Here is an 11,945-nt window from a genome sequence, read left to right on the forward strand (position 1 = left end):
CCTGTTGGTAGACAATATTGAAAGCTAAGTTTAGTAGCGACCAGAAGCATATGAATATCAGTCGGAAGTGACACACGGTCCTCTGACTTCTATTGAAACAGCTACCCCCGCTAACCATTGCTCCGAGAGACTCCTCAAAGTGAACGAGTAATACTTGCTGCGTCAGGTCAGGGAGCAGACAACGACGCAAGGTGCCGTGAAGAAACGATACGCACTGCTACAAATTACTTATCACGCACGAAAATGAAACACAGCATTAACAAGTCTAGTGCTCCGCGCACAAGGATGGACCAGGCCATGCGCGCATCTCTTGGCGTGAGGCTGTGCTCTGTACGCCGGCGACTTCGTGGCAGTTGACGTGTCAAACAGTGACGGCTGTACTATCAGGCTTACTGGGCACATTGTCATTTGAGAGTTAAAACTTGCAGCGAGCAGAATCAACGTTTTCGCAGCTCGAATTTACGCCAGTTCTACTTTTTCAGGACTATGAAGTCGATAAGCCAAGAAAATCTGGTACACTATACAGGGATTGAGAATACAGTGACACAAAGATGAAAATAAGCCATCTTGTGTAATTATATGTACGCCTAAACAATTTAAAATCACATTTTATTCCTTTTATATGGCAGCGATGATTTAAAAGGCACATTTTCCAATAAAAATACTGAGTAATGTTTGAAATTCGTGTATAACAGTTAGAAATTCTTCTAAAAATGTATTACCCCTTATGGTACGTGCATGAAAAACGTGTGTTTCAAGATAATTAGGCAAATTGTCGAACAATGATCATACGAGTGGCACTAAACTTGCGCTCTTGCGCTCTACCAAAACTACGGTTCGGTAGTTTTGGTGCAGTACATAAATGACGTAGTAAATAGTGAGATTGCCGTTAGTATTGGTAGCATCGGTAAGGAAAGAAACGTAAATGAAAGTGTGAGAGAGGAACTGGGAGCCAGCGACTTCTCTTTGTTTTTTGTTTGTTTCTTCGGTTGTTTGGTTTGCACGTAATTAGAACAACAAACCATTCTTTGTTAGTCCATTGTGTATTTTGTAGCCTTGCAGCACATAAATTAAATTTTAAAAGTAATAAAAATTAGTTGATCGCATAACTTCTGCATTATTACATAACCAATGCAATTACTCTGGATGCAAGTACAGTTTAAATTCACAAGCCTGAAAAATCTACGTAGTTATTATTGTTATATTGTACTCAAGAGAAAGTTCTTCATCGTGATTAAAGGTAAGAATTCTCTGTCATTACAGAAAAACGCAAAAGTCGTTTATGAATAACAGAAACATGTTCTGTATAAGCTCGCCACAGCATCGAAGAGATGTTTGACTTTTTTCTTAGAGAATTGCATATTCTAATGCTATATGCTAAATCTGTATCGTGGATTTTTTATTTTTTCTACAATATCCCTGTGTTTCACGTTACAATTCAACAATTATCGAATAAAACCTTAATTAATAATTCACAATTTCAGTTATGCTATAAATACTGTTTATTTTTATGTAAGAGATAGTAGGATAACTGTCTACAACAAAAATCTTCCGTATGTTGTGTGTCCCTTCATATATCCTCATTTGGTCTTTCAGTTTCTGTAGGGATCTAGGAGGACACTGATCGCATGTGTAAACAAAGCGGTCGATATTAGGTAAAGCAACACACCTACGATCTTATCTGCTCCAGGCTGCTAGAAAAACTACCGTAGTCTACAGTAGCCTATATTAGTTTTACGACTCTACTTGACACAGGGACTTCGTAGGAGAATGTATGACGCATTCACGGTATACAAGGAAACTGGAGATGAAATAAAAACTTCTTTGAGTAAATTTAACGACTTACACAAAAATATACTCTTCACCACAAAACACCAGAAAAACAACACAAAGAGGCTGCATTCAGACCCTTCTTAAACAGAGCACAGAAATTCCCATTTGTTGGTGTCGACTATGAGACAGAATTAAACTCAGTCACATATATTAAACATAACAATGGCTATCTTGAACACGAAATAGATTCACTTTCTCAACACGTGCCGAGAAATAATAGCATCACCCATAACATACGAAAACCCTAGTATATAACAATTAGATGAAATAGCCAAGCTGTTTAAACACACAGATATCAGCACCACCTTTGCCACGAATAGCAACTTAGGGAAGAAACTGCTTCGTGTCATCTCACAACCAACAGAGAAACTGAGCGATCCACAACTTACAAAGCTACATGCAGTCATTGCAGCAAATACGACACTGACCCTGCGGCCAGACAGTTTAAACCAGTTTTGAGGAACACATTGACTATTTTAGACTTGATAAAGTTAACAAGTCAGCTACAGAGAAGCATATAGACGAAACAGGACACTGTGGTACAATCGACAATGATCTTAAAGTCTTGCATAGTTTAAAAAAGAGCCGGAAAATGGGCATATGGAGGAAATGGAAATTTGCATCCATCGCCAAAAGAGGGAAAACCCCAAATGAAATTAAGTAGTTTCTTCACCAAATTCATTTCAGTAGTCTTCAAATACAACATACACAAAAATGAAGATTGTAATTATATGAAAAAATTGGGTTGTTTTGAAAATCAGTCTAATACAAAAACAATATGTTTTTGTATCTACCCAGCCATGTTTCGGCACCTACGTGTCATCTTCTGTGGGTCAAATTTTTGTTTCTGTAAAATACAATATCAAATTTATAATAATTTATCTATTGTGAGCCTAAGAATTACAATACGTGCATTTTGCTTTGTTTTATTTAGACGCTTACCTTAAAATTACATCCCTAGATGAACTGCATAATGCAGTTGTTTGTGGTATCATGTTTCGTTAGCCTGAGAAGCTTGTGAACAATCGCTAACATGTTTAAAAGAGCCATAGAAAAGGAGCGACCTGAACACATCGTAAGAAGACAGCCACTTCTCAAGAACAAAGTGAATGATTATTTAAATTTTTTCAGGTGAACACCCCCCCCCCCCCCCTCCGCCCCCCCTCCGCCAGCTTACAAAGAGACATAGCTTTTCATTAGATTAACGTTCTCTTTTCCCGCAGTAAGACCACAGCACATGCCAATGCTATACAAATAAACTTTAATATTTAGTTTGATGATGAGGTTAACCTCGAAACATGTTGTTAATTAAATAATTTAAGTAATCAACAAATTCTGTGACTGGCGTTTGAAAAACCTTTTCATACAATTCGTACATTTCCGATTTTCCTATAATTACAAGATTTATAAAATTCATTCTTCTCCAATACATACTGCGTAAGACAAACGTTGATAAACAGTCTGGATGACTGGTTTTCAAAATCAAATTGCCATGAACACAAATGCACTGCCGAGAATCTCCATACTCATGAAATATACATGCCTATGAAAATTTATGTTACGCGCGCAGAGAGGTGCAATCGATTTGACGTCTGTGTTTTGGGTGCCGCTGAGTGGCACAACTCAGATGTTTGCTTATGACTTAACTCACTGCATTTCACTGTCTTCTGAAGATTCTGCTGGCCCGGGACGGACAAATACATGTTGCTCGCCTCGTTGCAAACTAATGCTATGGAACAACGTGGACCGCTGCGCAGACATCTGTGTTACTGAGAACTGCGTCGCGTCGCGTCGCGATGATGATGAGACAATAATCATCGCAAGGGCAAGGAGATTGTCCAGCGTAAATAGACTGGGGCGACCAGGACAATGCCCCCGAGAATCAAGCACCTCTTCAATTTAAAAAGAAAAATAGGAAAATGGGAAAAAATTAAAATGGGAAGGAAAAGTGAAAAATTTAGTACAAACTTCCAGTCCTCTCAACAAGGGAAACTCCGTGGCACGACTGAGAACCCCAGGCGGGTCTCCCGGATGGGAATGAGCCGCGCTGACCAAGCATCTATGGAGCCGGACGAACTGGGATACGAACATCAGTTAATTGAATATGTACAACGAAGGGACTAGATGTTAGCAAGTGTTTGGTCGAAGGATCTGACAGAGCATCCGTCATGTATGGCGTATGCAATGATATGTAAAGAGAATCAAGTCATAATTTAAATTTAGTCTGCACACCCACCGTACGGTGCGTGGCGGACGGTACCCTGTACCATTACCAATCATTTCCTTTCCTGTTGCACTCGCAAACAGCGCAAGAGAGAAACGACTATCTACTCGCCTCCTATGAGCACTAATTTCTCATATCTTATCTTCGTGATCATTATGCGGAAAGTGTGTTAGCAGCAGTGAAATCGTTCTGTTGTCAGCTTCAAAAACCGATTCTCCAAATATTATAAATAGTGTTTCCCGAAAAGAACGTCGCCTTCCGTTCAAGGATTCCATGTGAGTTCCCAAAGCATCTCTGCAGTACTTGCATGTTCGAACCTGCCGGTAACAAACCTACGAGAATGCCTCTCAATTGCTTCGATGTCTCCCTTTAATTCGACCAGGTGCGGATCCCAAACATCGAGCATTAGTCAAGAATAGGTCGCACTGGTGTCCTGTATGCGGTCTGCCTTACCACACTTTCCCAAAATTCTCCCAATAAACCGAAGTAGGCCATCCGTCTTACCTACCGCAATCCTCACACGCTCGTCCCACTTCGTGGCGCTCTGTAACGTTACGCTCAGACGTTTAAACGAGGTCGCAGTGTCAATGAGAACACTACTAACGCCGTATCCTAACATTATGGTTGTATTTCTCCCACTCGTTCGCATTAAATTACATTCTTCTACATTTAGAGCCAGCTGCCATTCTTCACATCAACTGGAAATGCTGTCTGAGTCATCTTCTATCCTCCTACAGTCACTCAACTTCGACATCTTACCGTACACCACAGCATCATCAGCAAACAACCGCAGATTGCTCCCCACCTTGTCCGACAGATCATTTATGTATACAGAAAATAATATCCTATCTGTTCAAAATGGTTCAAATGGCTCTGAGAACTATGGGACTTAGCTTCTGAGGTCATCAGTCCCCTAGAACTTAGAACTACTTAAACCTAACTAACCTAAGGACATCACACGCATCCATGCCCGAGGCAGAATTCGAACCTGCGACAGTAGCGGTCGCCCGGTTCCAGACTGAAGCGCCTACAACCGCTCGGCCACATCAGCCGGCGAAACCGTTAGTCTGAGGACTTAAAAATTCGTGACCATAGAGGAAAAGGAAATTTAACCTACATCTGTACTCTGCAAACCACCGTGAAGAGCATCGCAGATGGCACGTCCCATTGCACCAGTTATTAGGGTTTCTTCCCGTCACATTAACGTATGTGGCGCGGGAAGAATGATTGTTTGAATGCCTCTGTTCTTACTGTAATTGCTCTGATCTTGTGCTCACGCTCCCTATGTAAGCGATTCGTAGGGGGTTGTAGCATATTTCTAGAGTCATCTTGTAAAGCCAGTTCTTCAAACTTTGTAAGAAGTCTTTTCCGGGATAGTTTACGTTCATCTTCAAGAGTCTACCAGTACAGTTTCTTCACCACCTCTCTCACACTTTCCCACGGGTCACATTCGTGCTGCCTCTCACTGTATATGTTCAATCTTCCCTGTTAGTCTTATTTGTGACGAGTCCCAAACACTTGAGCAATGACGAAAGATTTGTAAGCAATTTCCTTTGCAGGCTGATTGCATCCTCCCAGTATTCTGCCAATAAGCGGAAGACTACCGTCTAGTAAGGTCATCCGGAGACCAGTATCAGTTGCAAAGCGATTTAGAAAAGATTGCTGTATGGTGTGGCAGGTGGCAGTTGACGCTAAATAACGAAAAGTGTGAGGTGATCCACATGAGTTCCGAAAAAAATCCGTTGGAATTCGATTACTCGATAAATATTACAATTCTCGAGGCTGTCAATTCAACTAAGTATCTGGGTGTTAAAATTACGAACAACTTCAGTTGGAAAGTCCACATAGATAATATTGTGGGGAAGGCGAGCCAAAGGTTGCGCTTCATTCGCAGGACACTTAGAAGATGCAACAAGTCCACTTAAGAGACGGCTTACACTACATTCGTTCGTCTGATGTGGCCGAGCGGTTGTAGGCTCTTCAGTCTGGAACCGCGCGACCGCTACGGTCGCAGGTTCGAATCCTGCCTCGGGCATGGATGTGTGTCATGTCCTTATGTTAGTTAGGTTTAAGTAGTTCTAAGTTCTAGGGGACTGATGATCTCAGCTGTTAAGACCCATAGTGCTGAGAGCCATTTGAAACATTTTTGAACTAATGGTTTCGGTCAGCAATGACCATCTTCAGATCCGCAGCGAAATATGGGAAAGACACAAATACAACTAGCAGATTGTATACAGCTTAAAGCAATAAAATAGACCATCATGAAACCTATTGCTGACATACACGTGCTTTAAATATGATGAGGTATACCTGCTTTGTAAAAACATGTCCTAGTATACTGGAACCACAGTGGCATCGTCAACTGCTAAACACAAAATCAGCGCCAGCATCGTCAAACATATATAGAAAATAGTACACGCCAGAGTCATCTTGTCAGCAGCACTACTACATCCTCCCTTTTTTTATTTTATATCGTACAATTATCACTGAAGAATATGGGTGCGGCTGCAGTAGCGACGTCTGGCGAACTTACAACGCAGACTTTGTGTGGCTACTGGACGGCAGTTTGTTTTGAACAGTAGTGTTTCTGACAAATTGACTCTGGTGTAGGTCAGTAATATATTTCTACATCTACACTACATGATACTCTGCAATTCACATTTAAGTGCTTGGCAGAGGGTTCATCGAACCACAATGATACTATCTCTCTACCATTCACTCCCGAACAGCGCGCGGGAAATACGAACACCTAAACCTTTCTGTTCGAGCTCTGATTTCTCTTATTTTTTTTTTTGATGATCATTCCTTCCTATGTAGGTTGGGCTCAACAAAATAGTTTCGCATTCGGAAGAGAAGGTTGGTGACTGAAATTTCGTAAATAGATCTCGCCGCGACGAAAAACGTCTTTGCTTTAATGACTTCCATCCCAACTCGCGTATCATATCTGCCACACTCTCTCCCCTATTACGTGATAATACGAAACGAGCTGCCCTTTTTTGCACCCTTTCGATGTCCTCCGTCAATCCCACCTGGTAAGGATCCCACACCGCGCAGCAATATTCTAACAGAGGACGGACGAGTGTAGTGTAAGCTGTCTCTTTAGTGGACTTGTTGCATCTTCTCAGTGTCCTGCCAATGAAACGCAACCTTTGGCTCGCCTTCCCCACAATATTATCTATGTGGACTTTCCAACTGAAGTTGTTCGTAATTTTAACACCCAGGTACTTACAAGGGAACCTCCCCATCGCACCCCCCTCATATTTAGTTATAAGTTGGCACAGTGGATAGGCCTTGAGAAACTGAACACAGGTCAATCGAGATAACAGGAAGAAGTTGTGTGGAACTATGAAAAAAATGAGCAAAATATACAAACTGAGTAGGCCATGCGGAAGATAAGCAACATCAAGGAGAGTCTGAGTTCACGAGCGCCATGGTCCCGTGGTTAGCGCGAGCAACTGCGGAACGAAAGGTCCTCGGTTCAAGTCTTCTCTCGAGCGAAAATTTTTATTTTCGCAAACTTATGATCTGTCCGTTCGTTCATTGACGTCTCTGTTCACTGTAATAAGTTTAGTGTCCGTGTTTTGCGACCGCACCGCAAAACCGTGCGATTAGTAGACAAAAGGACGTGCCTCTCCAATGGGGACCGAAAACATTTGATCGCAAGGTCATAGGTCAACCGGTTCCTCCACAGGAAAACACGTCTGGTATATTCTATACGACACTGGTGACGGCATGTGCGTCACATGACAGGAATATGTTGTCGACCCACCTAACTTGTACACTTGGCGAATGGGTGAAAAGATTCTTCTACCTTGCGCGATTTAGGTTTTCTTGTGGATGTGATAATCACTCCCAAAAAAGTGATGAAAACATAAGAGTTTGCCACATAAACTACAACAAATGAATGCAACAGTTTTACAGTCGCACAGTTTTCCCTGTGCTCTGTCAAAAGATATGTTTTTAACGTTTTCAAATTTTTCCGTGTGTAGACTGTCAAATCCTGCATATGTCGAAGCAAATCTGAAGATGTCCTGGAATATTGGAGAGCGAAGTTGATTATGTGTGAGTACCTGAACTTTGATAATTGTCAGAAAATAAAAAATTAAACTTTTCACGCGTGGGAAGACTTGAACCAAGGACCTTTTATTCCGCAGCTGCTCACGCTAACCACGGGACCACGGCGCTACTGAGCGCACATTATCCTTGATGTTGCCTATCTTGCGCATGGACTACTCAGTTTGTATATTTTGCTTATTTTTTCATAGTTCCACACAACTTCTTCCTGCTTTCCCGATTGATCTGTGTTCAGTTTTTCAAGGCCTATCCACTGTGCCAACTTATAACTAAATCTGAGGGGGGTGCGATGGGGAGGTTCCCTTGTTAGTTGAATTGACAGCCTCGAGAATTGTACTATTTATCGAGTAATCGAATTCCAACGGATTTCTTTCGGAACTCATGTGGATCGCCTCACACTTTTCGTTATTTAGCGTCAACTGCCACCTGCCACACCATACAGCAGTCTTTTCTAAATCGCTTTGCAACTGATACTGGTCTTCGGATGACCTTACTAGACGGTAAATTACAGCATCATCTGCGAACAACCTAAGAGAACTGCTCAGATTGTCACCCAGGTCATTTATATAGATCAGGAACAGCAGAGGTCCCAGGACGCTTCCCTGGGGAACACCCGATATCACTTCAGTTTTACTCGATGATTTGCCGTCTATTACTACGAACTGCGACCTTCCTGACAGGAAATCACGAATCCAGTCGCACAACTGAGACGATACCGCATAGGCCCGCAGCTTGATTAGCAGTCGCTTGTGAGGAACGGTGTCAAAAGCTTTTCGGAAATCTAGAAATAAGGAGTCAACTTGAGATCCCCTGTCGATGGCGGCCATTATTTCGTGCGAATAAAGAGCTAGCTGCGTTGCACAAGAATGATGTTTTCTGAAACCATGCTGATTACGTATCAATAGATCGTTCCCTTCGATGTGATTCATAATATTTGAATACAATATATGCTGCAAAACCCTACTGCAAACCGACGTCAATGATATAGGTCTATTTTATTGTTTTAAGCTGTAGACAAACCGCAAGTTGTATTTGTGTTTGTCCCATATTTCGCTGCGGATCTGAAGATGGTCGTTGCTGACCGAAACCGGTAGTCTGAGGACTTGAAAACTGGTGACCATAGACGCGATGTAAAGGAAATGTATTCTATTTTCGGGTCACTTGAATTCGCGACCATGACGCAGCTTGTGAAAGATGATGTAGATGCTCGATGGTAGTTACGGATTGCCACAAACTGAGCCCGCATCTCGTGGTCGTGCTGTAGCGTTCTCGCTTCTCACGCCCGGGTTCCCGGGTTCGATTCCCGGCGGGGTCAGGGATTTTCTCTGCCTCGTGATGGCTGGGTGTTGTGTGCTGTCCTTAGGTTAGTTATGTTTAAGTAGTTCTAAGTTCCAGGGGATTGATGACCATAGCTGTTAAGTCCCATAGTGCTCAGAGCCTTTTGCACCATTTTTTGAACCACAAACTGATTACGATGTCACAGTGCACGAAATTGATTTATTCAGCTGTATGTAACCACGATTTTTCACCAATAAGTGTGACACCCTGTATACGGGCTCTCTACGGAGAGCCGGCCTGCAGGGTGCAGACCTGTATTTTCGAGGCCCGTTCTGGCGAGCCGCGACTTGCAGCCTGCCGGTGGTTCGGACTGTCGAGTCCGCGGCCAGTGCAAGGTGTCCGGCTGGGCCCGCGCTGTGCATAACGGCCGCCGCCGCCGGCGATTGTCCCACGGTGCGGGAGCGAGCGGCCACAATGGGCCGGCCCGGCCCCTCCAGGAGGGGCGGCTGTGCTTTGTGGGCCGCGCTCCCCGCGGTCGCCCTCGGCCTGCAGGTATACACCGCAGCGCCAGAGCGCGGAGCCCGGCTCGCCGCCTGGCAACCGCCGCCGTCGCGTCCGCCCTTTGCCCTCCGGTCACACACTTTTCCCTGTCCCGAGATCCACACCTCCAACGCTTACTAGCTTCCCTGGCATAATTCAGATTGGTTCAAATGGCTCTGAGCACTATGGGACTTAAGGGGCTCCGGAACGCCCTATACTTGCAATGTTAAAATAACGCTTATAAATTACATCTTTCCTCACAAAGTATTTGAGGTAGGAAGTTGAACTTTTTACAGATTATTTATTGGAATATCGGCCACAACTTAACACAGGGATTTTACAAAATTTTAGTTCAGTTATTAAAGATGATTTTTTTCAATTGTAATGAAAATTCACAACATTTTTTTTGCAATTTTTTATTTATATATTCAAAAATATAAAGTTTCTTGGAAAAAGGCTGTGTTAAATTATGCAGAAGGTACTGTGTAACGTTTACTGAAAGTTTGAAACAAATATGTTTGGAAGATCCTTAGAAAACATGTAATTAGTATGAGAAAATAAAAGTTTTGGGAATCGAGCGACAAAGATTGGATTAACTTTTTAGTGCATTCCAGGTCCATAGGATGGATTATCTTCATCCTCTGCAAACTCCTCCTCCAGCTTCCTCTTGTTCCTCCTCCTGTTTACTCTTGCTTGTATTTCTAGACTCTTTACAGCCCTGTCTGCAGCCCGAAGGCGTTCCTTCTCTAAAGCAAGCATCGCTCGTACCATGTTAGAATGTTATTATTTACAGTAATAACACATACCTTTGGCTTTCCAACATTTCTCCTTTTCTTAAAAGCCTTCAGAGGATTTCTAATAACTTTACTTTTACTCATTATTATACTTCAACAAAACAGAGACTCAAGAAACAGAATTAATTACGAATGTTTTCGAGATAATGACAGAGTAAATAAACATGAAACAATCGACAATCACACCAGCGATATATATTGAACCATCACAGGTTAGCCACAACACATACTTTATCTCACATCACTAAAACGTACCTGATGAACACGGACGTTAATAATAACACCATTTGACAGTAGTTTAACAGCGCCACAGTGGGTCACGCCCATGTAGAACACATTTCAAAAAAAATTTAAAAATAGTTGTAGTCTTCGGAATTGAATAAATTATATATCTATTAAAAGGCAATAGTCTTCAGATTCAGAAAACGCAAAAAAGTAAAAATTGAACTTTTCATGATTTTGAGCCTTTCCGGAGCCCCTTAACATCTGTAGTCACCAGTCCCGTAGAACTTAGAACTTCTTAAACCTAACTAACCTAAGGACATCACACACATCCATGCCCGAGGCAGGATTCGAACCTGCGACCGTAGCGGTCACGCGGTTCCAGACTGAAGCGCCTACAACCGCACGGCCACACCGGCCGGCCCTGGCATAATTCATCGACGGCCCATTTACAGGTCGTGAAACATTCTGCAACCTGATATTCGCCACACTTGGTTTACTCGCCGGTTTCAACTACACTGCCTGACTAAAATACTGAAGCACCCAAAACGGCCAGAGCAAACGAAATGAAACTTCGACGGTTGAGAGCGTATATGATGTTATTTTAGTGGTTACAGAAACGCGTGACATTTGCGAAGAACTTAGCAGTATTGCTCCACTTATAAGACGACGTTTCGGCCCCTCCAGCCTCGATATATACACTACTGGCCATTAAAATTGCTACACCCAGAAGAAATGCAGATGATAAACGGGTATTCATTGGACAAATATATTATACTAGAACTGACATGTGATTACATTTTCACGCAATTTGGGTGCATAGATCCTGAGAAATCAGTACACAGAACAACCACCTCTGACCGTAATAACGGCCTTGATACGCCTGGGCATTGAGTCAAACAGAGCTTGGATGGCGTGTACAGGTACAGCTGCCCGTGCAGCTTCAACACGATACCACAGTTCATCAAGAGTAGCTATTG

The sequence above is a fragment of the Schistocerca cancellata genome, chromosome 8 (genome assembly GCF_023864275.1).
Source record: "Schistocerca cancellata isolate TAMUIC-IGC-003103 chromosome 8, iqSchCanc2.1, whole genome shotgun sequence".
NCBI classification, from domain to species: Eukaryota; Metazoa; Arthropoda; class Insecta; order Orthoptera; family Acrididae; genus Schistocerca; species Schistocerca cancellata.